The sequence below is a fragment of the Muscardinus avellanarius genome (assembly GCF_963383645.1).
Source record: "Muscardinus avellanarius genome assembly, chromosome: 6".
Classification (NCBI taxonomy): Eukaryota; Metazoa; Chordata; class Mammalia; order Rodentia; family Gliridae; genus Muscardinus; species Muscardinus avellanarius.
This window is the reverse complement of record NC_137791.1, coordinates 2,755,069-2,770,992: the sequence shown is the minus strand read 5'-3', so window position 1 is coordinate 2,770,992 and position 15,924 is coordinate 2,755,069. Positions and strand designations below refer to the sequence as shown.

Genomic DNA, 15,924 nt, shown 5'->3' with positions numbered 1-15,924 from the left:
GACTTTCAAAATAAAAAAAAACACTATTAACAAACACATCAAAGTTAATCACTAAGCCAGATATGAGAAGGAGGGAATGGGGTGGGAATTGGGGAAGGGCTAATTGGTTGATGTGTGCATGTATTCCTCCACCATCTTGTATTCCATTAAGATGTATGGCTACAATGCACCCATATAAAATTTAAAAAAGAAAGAATTTAAAGATCAAAATCTTAAAAATACAATATTAAAAATTAAGCCGGGCATGGTGGCACACGCTTGTAATCCCCGCACTTGGGAGGTGAAGACAGGAGGATCGCGTAGGTTCGAAGCCAGCCGCGCTGGCTTAAGAGACCCTGTTTCCAAATAAAAAGTATAAAAATAGGTCTGGGAGTGTAGCCCGGAGGTAGAAGGGCTTTCAGGAACCCCAGTACCACCAAAAAAAAAAAAAAAAAAAAATTAAAAGGGTCGGGGGTATAGTTCAAGAGTAGAATGCCTCTAAATTTAATCTCCATCCAGAGAGAGAGAGAGAGAGAGAGAGAGAGAGAGAGAGAGAAAGCGCCCACAGGACAACACCAGGTGCTTGTCAGACTCTGCGCCCTGGGCCTCTGTCTGGCTGCCTTGAAGCATGCTTAGCCTGGCCAAGTCTCTTAACTTCCCTTTCCTATATAAATGGAAAGTGGCACCCTCATTAAAGTAGTTCCTGCTTATCTAAGGCAGAATAAGTAACCATTGAAGCAGGCAGACTGAAATTCCCAGAAGGAGGGCAGGTGAACCTAAAGAGTTGTAAAATATTAGAGCTGTAAGGGAAAATTAAAGCTTGCTGTATAAAAAGGCTCCATTGGAACCTGAGCCCCAGCCTTTCTTCGGCTCTTGATGCCTTGAAGTCAAACAATCAGTGCTGTCGAGGACATGGGGAAATCAGAACTTTTCTACACCGTTGGTGGGTTGCCAGTTAGTGCAGCCGCTATGGAGGTCAGTGTGGAGATTCTTCAGCAAACTCGGAATGGAGCCACCCAGTGATCCAGCTCTTCCACTCCTGGGTATCTTCCCAAAATCAGAATATTTTAGTACTATACGCATACCCATGTTCATAGCAGCACAATTCACAATAGCCACATATGGGACCGACCCAGGTGTCTGTCAACAAATGAATGGATTACTAAATTATGAAACATCCACACATTGGAGTTCTGCTCAGCAATAAAGAAGAACAAAACTACGTCATTTGCAGGAAAAGGGGATGGAGCTGGAGATGAGCCCGGCACAGAGAGTGAAGGCTCCTGTGTTTTCGCTCATGTGTGGAAGCGGGGGAGCCACTTGGATCCAAAGGATCTCCAATAAAAGAGGAGACATGTCAGTGGAGCTGGGGAGGGGTCTAGGGAAATTAGAAGAGAAAGAGCCAATGGAGGAATCTCTTCCGTTGACGTTACATACATATGTAGGAAAATCAGTGTCAATCTCAATATCCTGTATGGGGAAGGGCGGGGTGGGCAGGGAGCCAGGGAAAGCTCTCCAAGTGCTGTGTGCATGTATGTCACCGTCACCCTAAACCACATTATGATATGAGAATATAATACACCAATAAAAGTATAAAAAATAAATCTCTTGCCGGGCATGGTGGCACACATTATATTGCCAGCATTCAGGAGGCTGAGACAGGAGGATCACAGATAGCCTCAGTTACTTAGTGAGGCCCTTTCCAACTCAGTGAGCCCCTGTTTCAAACTAAAGAATAAAAAATAGGGCTGGAGTAGTAGCTCAGAGGTAGAATGCCCCTGGGTTCCATCCTCAGGACCACAAAAAGAAAAAACCTCTTGAAAAAAAAAGGTCTTTATTTTTCACCTGAGTTATGTATTTTGTGCGATAAAATATTGCAAGCCAGAGGTAATATGCCAATAAATCTCTCACATCATTAGCAATACCTAATGTTTAAAAGTTATAATTACAACTTATTTTCCAAAGTCTCTGCCCTTTGTCTTTTTCTTAATACGTACTCAATCTACCCATCACTGGACAAGTGTCCATTAAGCTCCCAAGGTGTGTCCAGCTGGAGTAGTAGGTTGGGACCACAGGGACACCAAAGTGTGTGTTCACGAGCTCATCGGGGGTGGCGGTGATGCAGCATGACACCCAGCACCAGTGGCAAGATCAGGACGCCCTCCCAAAGGTCTCCCATCACAACCTACGCCATGGAGACTTGCGCCAGGAGCTTTGTGCTATGGCAAAAGAAAACAAGCAGTCAGGTGGTAGCAAACCAGGACGGGGTGTGATTCAGTCCGCAATTTAGCTTTCTGAGGCTTAAACTTAAAACATGCATGACTTACTACCTGCAATCTTCAAGATCCCAAATCCGGTCACCTGATTTGCTTGTTAGCCTTTATCACATTTCTGCTTCCCAAGAAGGGCCAAGTCCATGCTAAGCCCAACACCACATCTTTGGAATGAAATTGGTATTTATTAGTAGTAAAACATTTAATATTAAGCCCAACTCATATAAAAATAAGGCCTTAAATGCAGCTGGCAGCTCAAGATAGCTGTGGTGGTGTCGTTCCTGAGGCCCCAGAGCATCTGGCATCCTGGATGCTGAGGCAGCTCAGCGCTGCTGGTGCTGGTCCAGGCCTCTCCATCCTAACTAAGGGTGACGGCGGCCTGCATCCCTGGCTCCCGGGCCATGGCGCTCAGGGAACTCAAACTGTGTCTTCTCAGGGATACAGATGTAGGCAATCAAGTATCGTCTGGCAGTTTGTGGAAGACAGTTTTGATCCCAACATCAACCCAACAACAGAGGCATCTTTTATGACCAAGACTGTCCAGTACCATAATGAGCTACTTAAGGTCCTAATCTGGGAGACAGCTAGAACAAGAATGATTTCGTGCCTTAGCACCAATGTACTACCGAGGGTCGGCTGCAGCTATAATCGTTCATGATATTACAAAAGAAGAGACATTTTCAACACTGAAGACCTGGGTAAAAGAGCTTCGACAACATGGCCCACCTAACATCGTAGCAAATAAGTGCGACCTCATCGATGTCAGAGAAGTCGTGGAGAGAGAGCTAAGGACTCCGCTGACTTCATTCATGCAATTTTTGTAGAGAGAGCAGTGCAAAAAAAATACAATAAACATAAATGAAGTCTTTATAGAAATTAGTCAAAGAATTCTGTCCACTGAAACCAACCCGCCATTTGGCGGTAAGGGCATCAAGCTCCGGAGACAGCCATCCCAGCCGAAGCGGAGCTGCTGCTGCTGGGCCTCAGCCTCTGGCTTGGTGTTGATGTAGGTGGTCCCGAGAGTTAGCAGGAGGGCTGGGCCGCTGCCAGGGCCCGCCTAGCCGCCCCTGAGTCTTCTTTGTGCAAAAAGGACTCCGAGACACCGACCAGCTCTATTCTTTCTCTCTCTGAAGACTGGGGCAGTGACATTGTGGTCTGTGGACGTCTGTTATGTCAAAGACCTGTGGGCCAAGGACTGCATCTTTGGCTTTTGGCCTTGCTGAAGGACCATCCATCTCATCATGGACAGTGGGATTAAATTGCTGAGTAGTTTTGTAATCAGGATTTATGTAACATTTGTAAAGGGAAAAGTAGCACTGTGATGGTTCTCGAGGGAAGAAAGCCTAGAGACTCTTGTTTCCTTGGTTCCCCATCCCGCTGTTAGAGGGAGATGTGTCATTTAAAATGCGTAGGTACCGCACGTGGAGGCAGTGATCGCCTGAAGCTCCGGTGGTTGTTGCTGGGGTGGATGGAGGCGGTCTTATCTTTGCTGTCTCCAAAGCACTTTCGGTTGAGTGTGTGGACCTAGGGTCCAGGCGGCCAGCGAACACCGGGCGGCGCCTGCCAGCTCACCTGCCCGGTCTCTGACCTGTTGTGTGCAAATCATCAGACACGTTATTGGCACCTTTTTAAATGAGTTCTCGTGATCAGTGTGGTGGTGGTACAGACGCTGTCTGGAATAAATGTGCTATGCTGATTAGCAGAGGCTTAAGAAAGAAGGTAACAGTGTGAATGCTGATGATTTTTTTTTTTTACTTAAACTTTGTATTTTGGTGGGAAAACAAGTAGCTGTCGCTTAGCATATGTAAAGTTGTAGTCTATCTTTACGAGACCATTGCTTGACGATTATAAATTATGTAAATACGCTAATAAGTTCTGAGTTTCATTCAGGACAAAAAAAGCCCTAATGTCATTTCTTGAATATTTTCCTTTTAACATGCTACCCCCTAAGCCTTCAACAAAGACCGAAGAATATTCTTCTTTGACTTTTTATGGTGGCGCGTGCCATGCCATGACCCTGTATTTGGGTTTTTCATCCTTATTTTGTTAATGGGATTTATAAATTGTGTTAAGCTAGAATCATCGTTCATTTATCCATTTTGAAAGGCCTTTACAGAATTACTTAGTATTATAAAATCGTGTTAATTAAATTATAATATGCTAAAAATACTTCTCTATTATGTCTTATGTCTCTTTTCTCTTAGTCACATGATAACTGCGCCAGAAGCAATATAACAACAATAAAATTACTATTTAGTTTTCTAAAAGCAACCATAAATCTCAGTTTTCCAAATACCTCTCACTCAATGGAGAGAGATCTTTAAAGAATTAAATCCCAAAGTAGACACTCAGATATATCTTCTTTTTTTTTTATTGGTACATTGTAATCATATATCACATTGGAGTACAAGACTTGAGAGGATATACAAGCACACATCATCCAATTAGCCCTCATCCAGCCCCCATCCCATTCCCTCCCCCTCCCTCAATCCCATGCTTGTTTGGTGATTAACTTTGATACATATGTTTATGTACCTCCTGCATTTTAAAGAGGCTCCATCCTCCCCTATTCCATACCCTCTGATTGGTCACCTTAGTTGCTTCACTATAGGGCCCTTTCTATAGCTCGACCTCTTCCTGTTGCCCCTTTCCTCCTAGTTTTTGCTGATTAGGGGAAGCATTTGATTTTTATTTTCTGCAATATTTCTCTGTGCATGCCACGTTGCAAGTTCCGATCCCACTCTTGACGACCCCAGTAGTGGCCTGGCTACCCGGTAGACTGATCCAGACCTCGCTGGCTCAAGCAGCGGCCTTGCCTCATGGGAGGCCCTGATTCTGGTCTCGCTGGCCCCGACACCAGCCTAACCCCTCAGCTGGCTCCAATCCCGGCCTCGAAGGCCCAAGTAGCAGCCTTGCCTCATGGCAGGCTCCAATGCCAGCCATTGGCCCTGGCACCGGCCTAACCCCTCAGCAGGCTCCGATCCTGGCCTCAGAGGCCCCAACACCAGCCTAGCCTCACAGCAGGCTCCGATCCCGGCCTCGCTGGCCCCAGCATCGGCCTAACCCCTCGGCAGGCTCCGATCTGGCCTCGGAGGCCTCAGTAGCGCCTTGCCTCATGGAAGGCTCCGATGCTGGCCATTGGCCCCGGCACCGGCCTAACCCCTCGGCAGGCTCTTATCCTTGACTCAGAGGCCCCAGCACCGGCCATGCCTCACAGCAGGCTCCGATGCCGGCCATTGGCCCTGGCACCAGCCTAACCCCTCGGCAGGCTCTTATCCCGGTCTCGGGGGCCCCAGCACCGGCCTTGCCTCACGGCAGGCTCCAATGCCAGCCATTGGCCCTAGCACCAGCCTAACCCCTCGGCAGGCTCTTATCCTTGCCTCGGAGGCCCCAGTCCCAGCCTAACCCCTCAGCACACTCTGATCCTGGCCTCGGAGGCCTCAGTAGCAGCCTTGCCTCACAGAAGGCTCCAATGCCGGCCAATGGCCCCAGCACCAGCCTAACCCCTCGGCAGGCTCCGATCCCAACCTTGAAGGCCCCAGCACTGGCCTTGCCTCATGGCAGGCTCCAATCCCAGGCTCACTGGCCCCAGCATCGGCCTAACCCCTCGGCAGGCTCCGATCTTGGCCTAGGAGGCCCCAGTAGTGGCCTTGCCTCACGGCAGGCTCCGGTGTCGGCCATTGGCCCCAGAACTGGCCTAACCCCTCGGCAGGCTCTGATCCTGGCCTCGGAGGCTCCAGCACTGGCCTTGCCTCAAGGCAGGCTCCAATCCCAGCCTTGCTGGCCCCGGCACCGACCTAACCCCTCGGCAGGCTCTGATCCTGGCCTCAGAGGCTCCAGCACTGGCCTTGCCTCAAGGCAGGCTCCAATCCAAGCTTTGCTGTGTCCATCGCCATCCTCACCTCTCGGCAGGCTCCAATCTGAGCACCCTCTTCACCCAACCAATTGTCCCATGTTCTCGAGGGTGCGTGGTGGTAGCATTCTGCCTCTGGGGATAATATTTCAAAGGTTCCAGGTGTAATGCATCAGTTCTCTGCCTCCCCTGAGTACTGGCCACTGCCATTGCCGCTGCCTCCACCATTTCAAATCTTTCCCAAGCTCTTTTTCCACTCTGAATGTTGTCCAGTGTTCCTAAGCATGTGTGACGGTAGCATTCGACATTTGGTGTAATTTCTCCAAAAAAATAAGGTTGGTAGGATCCAATTTCTGCTTCTCCTGAATACAAGTCTCCACCGCCATCATGGAGACCACTTTCAACACCGCCTTTCTCCTTGGTCTCCGCTAAACTCTCTCCTTACAGGTGATGTCCAAGATTCTTAACAATATAGAGAAACAGCAGTCCTCCTTCACGGGGAATTTTTCCATAAGTTCCAGTGCATTTGAATGTTTTGTCTGCATCTCCAGTATCCTGGCATCTACCACAGCCTTCTTAACCCCTCTTTGATATTTTTCTTTTTTCTTTTTCTTTTCCTTTTTTTTTTTCAATAATAGAAGACAGTATGTGTGGTTTAAGGAGGTAGTGGGATCAGGCACTCAATAGCACTGTGACCCAGCCCGGTTTCCCCATGGGTCCAGCGTGCTCCTCATTACTCCACCCAGGGCCCAGAGTCCCACGACCCAGGCCCCAACTGGCGTGCCCCACGTGACCCCTGCCCGGGACCCAGGGTCTTACTGGGCCCGGTTTCTCCAGAGGTCTGGCATGCTACACGTGGTCCGGCCCAGGACCCAGAGTCCCGTGACCTGGGCCCCGGCTGTTCCAGGGTTCCAGCATACCCCACGCGAACCCAGCCCGGGACCCAGGGTCTTACTGTGCCCGGTTTCTCCAGGGGTCTCCAGATATATCTTCTGTGTGAATTATTTTTATTACATTTAATAGACTTCTTTTTTGGTCTCTAACAATATCTTGTGCTTGTCCAATTAGCAATATTGCTAGCATCAGCTTCCTTTGGGACATTTTTTTTGGTATATTTTATTTACATTTATATTTTATATATATTTACTTTTTACTTTCAATTTTAGTGATTTAATTTTATTGTGAGTTTTAAATGCAAATGGGCCCATATTAACATAGATAGTTTAAGGAATAGTAACAGGGTCACTTGTAAACTTGCCTAGTCTAGGGGCAGGACATGCTGATATAGCTGAGAGCCCCCTGATCCAGGGGCTGCCACTTGGCCCAAGTCTGGCCAAATTCTTCCCGTCTCTCCTTATCACTTTAGAACACACATGAGACCCCTCATAGGAATACGACTTTCAAATTTTATAGCATAGAATTCAGACATACATATATATCATATATATATATATATGTATACCTGAAAGCATGCTTCTCTTCTGCTTCACAGTTCTATAGATATTCACCCTTTCTAAGTTATTTTGTTTGCAAGAGGGTCTTGATAAGTTGCTGAGGGTCTTGATAAATTGCTGAGGTTGTCCTCAAACCGGCAATCATCCTGTCTCAGCCTCCTAAGTACTGGGATTCAAGGCATGCACCTCCATGCCTGACAAAATCTGGACTCTTAAGAATACTTTAGTTTTGTTTATAAAATGAAAATATCCCAGGTTAAGGTCTCTGTCATATTGTTTAAACCACACTCATGATCGTGAAAAAAGACACAGGTGATGATGGCTGGGATGCGAAATCTCACACTCAAAGTCAAAAGAGCAGATGTTTCCACTGATAAATCCAAAACTTATGCTTTAGTTTCAAGACAGTGCCATCTGTCATGAATAATTCATCCTATTAGTTTTATCTTGGTATAGTTGCAATTATTTACTCTGACATATGTTATGATTTTATGCTTTTAAAGGCTGTATTATCTGACTTAGTGTTCCTCTACACAGTAATTAAGTAGTACAATTAAATTAAATGAACACTAGATGTCCTTAGAATATGTTCTCTGGTAAAAAAAAAAAAAATATATATATATATATATCCCTTACAATTCCATTAATAGCAAATTTATGGTGTATTAAATGCATACTAGGCAGTGGATACACAGGGAGAATTAAATAGCTGTCGTCCTTTTCCTTATTAGCTGGAGAGTCTAAGAATGAGGACAGTAGACAGTAAATATTGGACTTAAGTGGGTCCTGGTGGCCTGGACGTGCCTGGAATCCTAGTACTTGGGAGGCTAAGGCAGGAGGATCGCAGGCTTGAAGCCAGCCCGTGGTAACTTAGAGACCTTGTTTCAAAATAAAAATTAAAAAAGGCTGGAGGTGTAGCTCAGAAGAAGAATGTTCTGAGTGTGTATATATATTTAGAGAGAAGTCAGAAGCCAGACATGTAATCCCAGCATTCGGGAGGCTGAGACAGGAGGATCGCGGTTCACGGACAGCCTCAGCTACTACTTAGTGAGGTCCTCTGCAACCCAGTGAGACCCGGTTTCAAAATAAAGAATAAAAAAAAAAATAGAGCAGGGGGTGTAGCTCGGAGGTTGAATGCCCCTGGGTTCCATCCCGGACCCGCAAAAAAAAAAAAAAAAAAAAAAAAAAAGTAATACATTCATTAAGATGGGCCAGTGCATCTTTATGAGAAACTCAAGAAAGATGCCATTTAAGAGTTATCAATGAGTGATAAGTCATAGCCACTGGCTGCAGGTGAGTCATCAACTCTCCTTTTTTAAGGGACTGACGCGCACACTCCGCCTTCCCACCGGAGCACAGATCACGTTACAAGTGACAGTGTGGACTAGAGACATTCTTCCTGCCAATTCTGGAAAATCCAGTCAGTCACCTATACTGCTTGGTTTCTAGCTCTATGTCCATTCAGCTCTTCGGCTTCTAAAGTCTGATGACTCAGGAATACTTCAAAGAGAATTTCTGCATCCAGGATCCTGGTTTTCCTTATCATCACCCCTATGATGGCCCCTGCACTGTAGACATATTTTATGGTTGGAAAGCTAAGCACGTAGCAAAAAAATCAACTTTTATAACCACATAGTTTTGGTGTGTGTGTGTGTGTGTGTGTGTGTGTGTGTGTGTGTGTGTTATGGTACTGTTGTGACTATGATGTCTTCCTGTTGAATGTCCTCATACTTTGGGAAAATAAGACTGATACAGTAGAAGCTTTTCTAACCACATCAATAGGTAAGAGTTACTTTGACAGGGAATTGAGCAACCAGGGAATATTTTCTTCCTCTGATTGTAAAGTTATGATCCTGAATTAGATTCCAGTGAGGACAGGAGTCATCATAAGCCGGTCCTTTACACAATCATGCACATTTATGATTGCGTTTCTGGATGTGAATTTCAGTTGTACGCGAGTTCATCCTACGAAGTTCTCTGCGTAGCCCTGTTCCTCAGATGTTAGGTCTGGTGTCTGGAGTCACAGTGGTGAATGAGCCGGGCTCATCCTTCTCTACGGAGCATCAAGTCCAGCCCGCAGAGGACGCAGGCGCTCATAACTAAACACACAAGTGAGCATACAAGTCCAAACTATGGTAAGTAAAGTGAAAGGAAAGGAAAGGGTCTGCCGAGAGAAAAGAAAAAAGAAAGCTCATCCGGATTAGATGAGTCAGGGAAGAAAAAAATTTAGAACTGACATTTACCTGATACTTGGCAATTGTAAATTATAACCAGTGAGGCAAGTTAGGAGGAAAAGATTTTAGGGAGAAGGAAGAGATTTTTTTAAGAGGCCCCAAATCAGATAAAACTTGACATATCAGATTTTCTTTTATTTCAGGAACTGTAAAATGAGAAAACACCAGCGCATTTTCAGTGGGAAAGCGAGACGCGCACCTCGGCTTTTGCAAGGGCCTCTGGCTCTGCTCATTGGGAAGAGAGTGAGGCGCAGCAGGATTAAGCCCATTCTTGCTAAAATTATTGTGAAGTTGAAAAAAACATTAACTTGGGAAATGATTTACCAAAAGGTTAAAATAAAGGAGCTTCCTGCTGCCTGCATACACGTTTATTGCTTAAATGACATATTTAAATTTATTTTGCAGGTTGTTAAGTGGGATTGATTCATTTACTTAGGTAATATGCCTTCTTTTTTATTGCCATTCTAAAAGAAAATTTGTGTAGATAAAAACTACATTAAAATGACAAGAAATTTGTGGAACAAAAGTAAAACTAAAGTATTATTGTCTATCCCTAGGCATCTTCTAGTTAAGCATCGGTTTGTAGTGGTTGTTTAAGTATTCAGATTCATTAGAGAGAGTACTTAGGCAATATTGTGTAGTGTTACTTGGTATTTGGGGTTAAATCAATAAATACACCTAAGGGATTTTTTTTTTTTTTGGCGGGCTTAGGGATGGAACCCAGGGGCATTTGACCTCCCAGCTACACCCCCTGCCCTTTTTAAAATTATTATTCTTTATTTGGAAACAGGGTCTCATTAAGTTGCAGAGGTCCTCACTAAGTAGCTGAGGCTGTCCACGAACCGCGATCCTCTGGTCTCAGCCTCCCGAATGCTGGGATTACAAGCGTGCACCACCACACCTGGCTACACCTAAGGGATTTAAAAACAAAGTAAGGCCAGACATGGTGGCTCACGCTTGTAATCCCAGCACATGGGGGATGAGACAGGAGGATTGCACAGGTTCGAAGCCAGCTACTTAGTGAGGCTCTCAGCAACTTAGTGAGACCCGGTTTCCAAATAAAATAGAAAATAGGCCTGGGAGTGTATCCCAGAGGTAGAGAGGCCCTGGGTTCCATCTCCAATACCACCAAAGAAAATAAAATGAGTGAACAATCAAATAATATCTATACAATGGGAACAATATAAAACATGTTGCATTTAAAATAAAATAGGATGTTTAATTCAGGAAGATGTGACCAAGCAGGTCCCACTAAGCACTTTACAGTGTCTCCAGAGCACTGGTTAGGTGGCTAGTTGATAGAACACCCTTCTGATACTCTATCAGGACTCAGGTGCATAGGACTCCTTTGGCCTAACCTGCGCACTATAAAACTCTCACACACCCAGCCTGAAGACCACGTTTGTAAGGTTATCAATTGGCTTGTAGAATATTTTTAGTTTCTTTACTTCCCTCCAAATTTATTAAGTGTATAAAAGAAAGAAAAAAGATGGTAGTGGTCTTACCTGTTCAGTAATAAGTAAGCAATTAAATAGCAGTCGTATTCAGTTCTCTTTAAGATTTCTGTCTTTTACATAAGCAATATTTGCGGCAAGTCAGTATCCGTCTCATTATTTCCAGCTATAACTGCTTTAGTAGTTCAACTTTGAGATTTTATACCGGCTGAAAACCTAGCGATACTCAATACAGCATTAAAAAAAAAAAGAGCAATTATTTAGTAGAATGAGGTTAGAAAAGCCAAATACTAGTCACATGCTTCAAGTGTTCCTGGAATCCTCACTCCCAATTATGTAAGGGCGAACCATTGTTTTTTCTGTAATAAAGAAAGAGCACAACGTAAGAAGACTCTGGTCCTTAGTCAGGTGGTCAGTTAACCTCCTTGTTTTATTTCTTGTCTCTTTCCGCAGGTCGCTTCCAACTATAAGGAAACAGCAGAGTCGGCGTTGCTCTTAACGACCTTAAGACTGAGGTCCACAACGCTTAACAATCACGGTTATCGCACAGTTTTCTGTTTACCGAGGCAGGCTGCAGGTTGGTGTACTTGGAGAAAGGATTAAGTATTTTGCCTGCTTGCACCAGAAGTATGTAAAGAGAACTCTTGCATGGTATCGGGTACTAGATAATTAGCTTGGCATCTGACCAGAGTAAGGTTGGGCCAGGAGTATTTTATTACTTACTAACACCGGAGCATTCAGCGTTGGGGCCAGTTCGGATACCTGCAAAACAGCGGCCCTGGCACCATTACAGCCTGGTGAACACATTCCTGCAATTTCAGGTCCCTCTGCTGACTTACCTGGAAAGACCATTACGTAGGATAATGAATTGAACAGATGAACGTCTGGTCTGCAAACGCTTTTGCACATGACACTTTCTATTAGAAGGGAAGACCTGCCATTTCCGCACTGAGGTATGCCTGTCCTCATGAGTCTAGGTATCAGAGAGGTGGCCTCTTCCTCTCAAACTTCCCTTGATTCATTTTCCTTTTGGTACTATATATATTTAACGAGAGTAATATTAACCTGGTCAAGTGAATCTATTAGCCAGATATCTCCATATATCTGGGCAAAAATTTTAAAAAAGCGTAGTTAACTATAAAAATAGGCAAATTATTTCTTTTTTTTCTTTTATATGCATTTCAGATGACAGACCAAGGTCTAAGCAGAACCCTTTTTTTGGTGGAGTTAAGATTATTCAAATGCCCCCGGGTTCAATCTCCAGTATCACTCTCCATCTAAAATAAAGTCCAGATTTTTTTTCAACATTAAAAATAACAGCTCCGTGTGTTTACCATGGGTAAGGTACACCAGCAATTTTTCACTTAATTAAGTATATTGATTTATTTAGCTTGTTTTATTAACGACATAAGCAGAATGTAACTGGCTTCCTGCAGGCAGTCCAGTCGCGACCAGCAGTTAGCCTGGTTGGTTTTGAGCCTACACCCTGTCCATTCTCCTTTGTCTTCACTTATAGTTCAATTACCCGTGTTCAGATGTCTTGCTGCCTAACTGGACCGTCCCTTCCTCCTCCTCTCCAGGCGGTACCCAGACCCAGAGCACATGCGCACAGCAGCCGGGCACAGATGCAGCTGAGGCTGAGAATGTCCATTTCCATTCCCACCTTGTCTAATCTGGCCCGGCCACTGCCCGGGTCACTGGTTGGGCAGCTTTAGAGCCCGGGAAGATGGGTGATGGGTGAAGGGTTGGTTGGCCTGAGGCAGGGCCGGGGCCTTCAGCCCCCAGGACCTCAGTGCTACCCCAGGACTACCCCAGAGAGTGGGCTGCGGGGCTTTGCTGGGATGAGCCAGGCTATGGGCTTGCTTCTAATATAGAAATTGTTAGTTTGTTTTGGTACTGGACATGGAAACAAGGGGTGTTCTACTTCTGAGCCACATACCCCGAGCCCTATTTTTTTTTTTACTAGCATACAATCATTTTATTCAACCTCCGAGCTACACCCAATCTCCAGCCCTATTTTTATTTTTTATTTTTTAAAACAGGGTCTCACTAAGTTGCTAAGGCTCTTGCCAAATTGCTGAGGCTGGCTGTGAACTTGTGATCCTCCTGTCTCAGCCTCCCAAGTACTGAGATTGCAGGCATGGGCCACCTTGCCTGGCCTGAGATAGTCTTTAAGCAGTTAGATACATGGTTTCTTTCATGATACTTCATAAACATGAAGAACAGACTGGAAGAGGAAGAAATAGAACTTGCGCATCTTTAGAAGTGCCGGTTCTCTGTCTTTTTTTTTTTCTTTTCCATCTTCTCATCTGTTAGCAAGTCCCTACCCTAGCCCGTACCTTCTGGTTGTTGTGTTACTGTTTTCTTTAATTATTTAGACAATACATTGCTAGAGTCTATAATCAAACCCATGGACACTAGACCTTACCCGGGTTATTATTTTGTCCATTATTGGTTTCTGGTTGTCTTCCTGTGTGTTTTGTGTGTGTTACCAAAGCAGACATAATAGTGCAAAATTCTGTTTTACACTATGGTGTCTGGCTCATCGATGCAGTCTACGTGGAGAGGGTCAGTGTACGCATCCTGCTGGATCCGGAACACTCTTGGCGTATTACAGATGGGCCCCAAAACACTCATTATGAGTAGAATTGTGTCAATTATCCACTGTCGCCTAACAAACGACCTTCAAATTATAGCATATGCAAACCACAGCTCTGCACCTTTCTCCTGTGGCTTCTCTGCAGATGTCACCCAATCACTGGGCAGGCTGCACTCCTCTTTTAGGGGGTGGGGCTTGGCTGACTAAGTGCTGGGGCGGTGGCACTTGACACTGATGGAGCCTGACGCTCAGAATCCCTCGCTGACCCTAAGTGGGGGCCCCAGACTCCATCTCCAACAGAGAGAAGCGAAGGACTGTCCCACAGAAGACCCCCTTCTTGGGGATTCTCTTCCGATTGAATAGCACCGACGCTGCTTAATAGAAAATCAAAACTTGGGAATCAGAATCTATCTCCAAAGGGGCACTCCCACAATGCAGTTCAACGTTAGCTAATACCCAGGGCCGTGGGTATTGGCTCATGTTGGCGAGTTTCCAACTGAAGACCAGAAGATAAGGGAGAGATTAGGGACTGGCTCTGCCTGCACCTGTCAAGCAAAGGAGGCCACAGGGTCACCAAAGGAAAATAAGGACTGTTTGCACAAAATAGGTCGTGCCAATTCCTACCAAATTAGGCTAAAAATAACTACAGAGAGTTGCAGTGAAATTAAATGTAACTCATAGCCAATTTCTCTTAGTCCTTAAAGGCAGCTGTAATCGAGTTGTAGGCTAAGCCAACACAAACCTCTAACATGGAATGCCATTCTCTTGAATATCAGCGTGCACAAAGATAATTAGATTGCTGTTCTTTTAACAAACCTAATTTCCTGGCACTGTGACTTTTTCTCTATTTTTTTTTCATTTTTTCCGACTGACAAACCCAAGATAAACATGCGAAATTGAGCATTACTTAGCAAGTTAAAAAAAATCAATGTTTCTTTCAAGCAGTTAATTTTCAGAACCCTATCTTACCACTGTGAAGTCATTAATATTTTCCTTCGAAGAATTCTAAAAAGGACAGAAGGCATCTACCTCGCTGACTCGTGCATCCCTTTTTTCAAGTTGCGATGATAGGCTTAGATGAGTGTTTTGAGGTTCTTAGGCGCTGGCCATGTTATTTCCTTTCTTGTCTACCTGGATCTTTCCACGAAGAATTCCGCAGGCAGCTGGGAATGTCCGTTCCAATAACTCTCAGATAAAAGGTAGATACAGCTGAGGTTTACCTTGCGGGACCTGTGGAGAACAAGCTGTTCTGAAGAATGATGCTCTAGCTGGAGGCAACCATGGTCTTCTCACCTCCTCCCACGGTGGCAGCAAGTTTGGTTGCATGGATTGTACGTGGTGCATTGACAACTCTCACCCAGTCCCCAGAATCAATGAAAACCTATCCACAACAGGAAACTGCTGTGGGTATTTATGTTTGATTTAAATATTCTCATCTTAATATAACATCCGGTATTATAATCTATCCCTTTTTTTTTCAAAAAGTGATAAGGCAAAATAATAAACCAGAAAAGTAGAGGACCCTAAGAAACTCAACTTTGTGTGTTTCTGTAGTACTACAAATTAAATCTAGAGACATTTTTCTCTGAACTACCCACTCCCCAGCGCTATTTATTTTATTTTTTGAAGCAAGATCTTACTAACTTAAAGCTTGCTGGCCTTAAACTTGCGATCCTCCTGTCTCAGCCTCCCAAGTACTGGGATTACAGACATGTATCTTGTATCTTCTTTATATATTTATTTAAGTAATGCTTAGCTTGGACACTGCCTGGAGTAGTGTCTGCTTTTTCTTGCCATTTCCACTCATTCAATTAACTTAGCCGGACGTGGTGGCGCATGCTTGTGATCCCAGCATTCGGGAGGCTGAGACCAGAAGATCGCAGTCTGCAGAGAGCCTCAGCTACTTAGGTCCTCCGCAAATTAGTGAGACCCTATTTCAAATTAAAAAGAATTTAAAATAGGGCAGGGGTGTAGCTCAGAGGTTGAATGCCCCTGGGTTCCATCCCCAGACCTGCAAAAAATAAAAATAGCTCTTGAGAAGGATTAATCAAGAACCCCACACACACACACACGAAATT

The 15,924-nt window shown here is 44.7% G+C and overlaps 1 pseudogene across 1 annotated transcript; it reads left to right on the top strand.

Moving 5' to 3' along the window:
* Nucleotides 1-2,653: 2,653 nt before the first annotated feature.
* Nucleotides 2,654-9,662, top strand: LOC308264520 (ras-related protein Rab-22A-like; annotated as a pseudogene). Its single transcript has 3 exons — nt 2,654-3,258; nt 9,042-9,145; nt 9,508-9,662. The product of its transcript is annotated as a ras-related protein Rab-22A-like (transcript).
* The last annotated feature ends 6,262 nt before the right edge of the window (nt 9,663-15,924 follow it).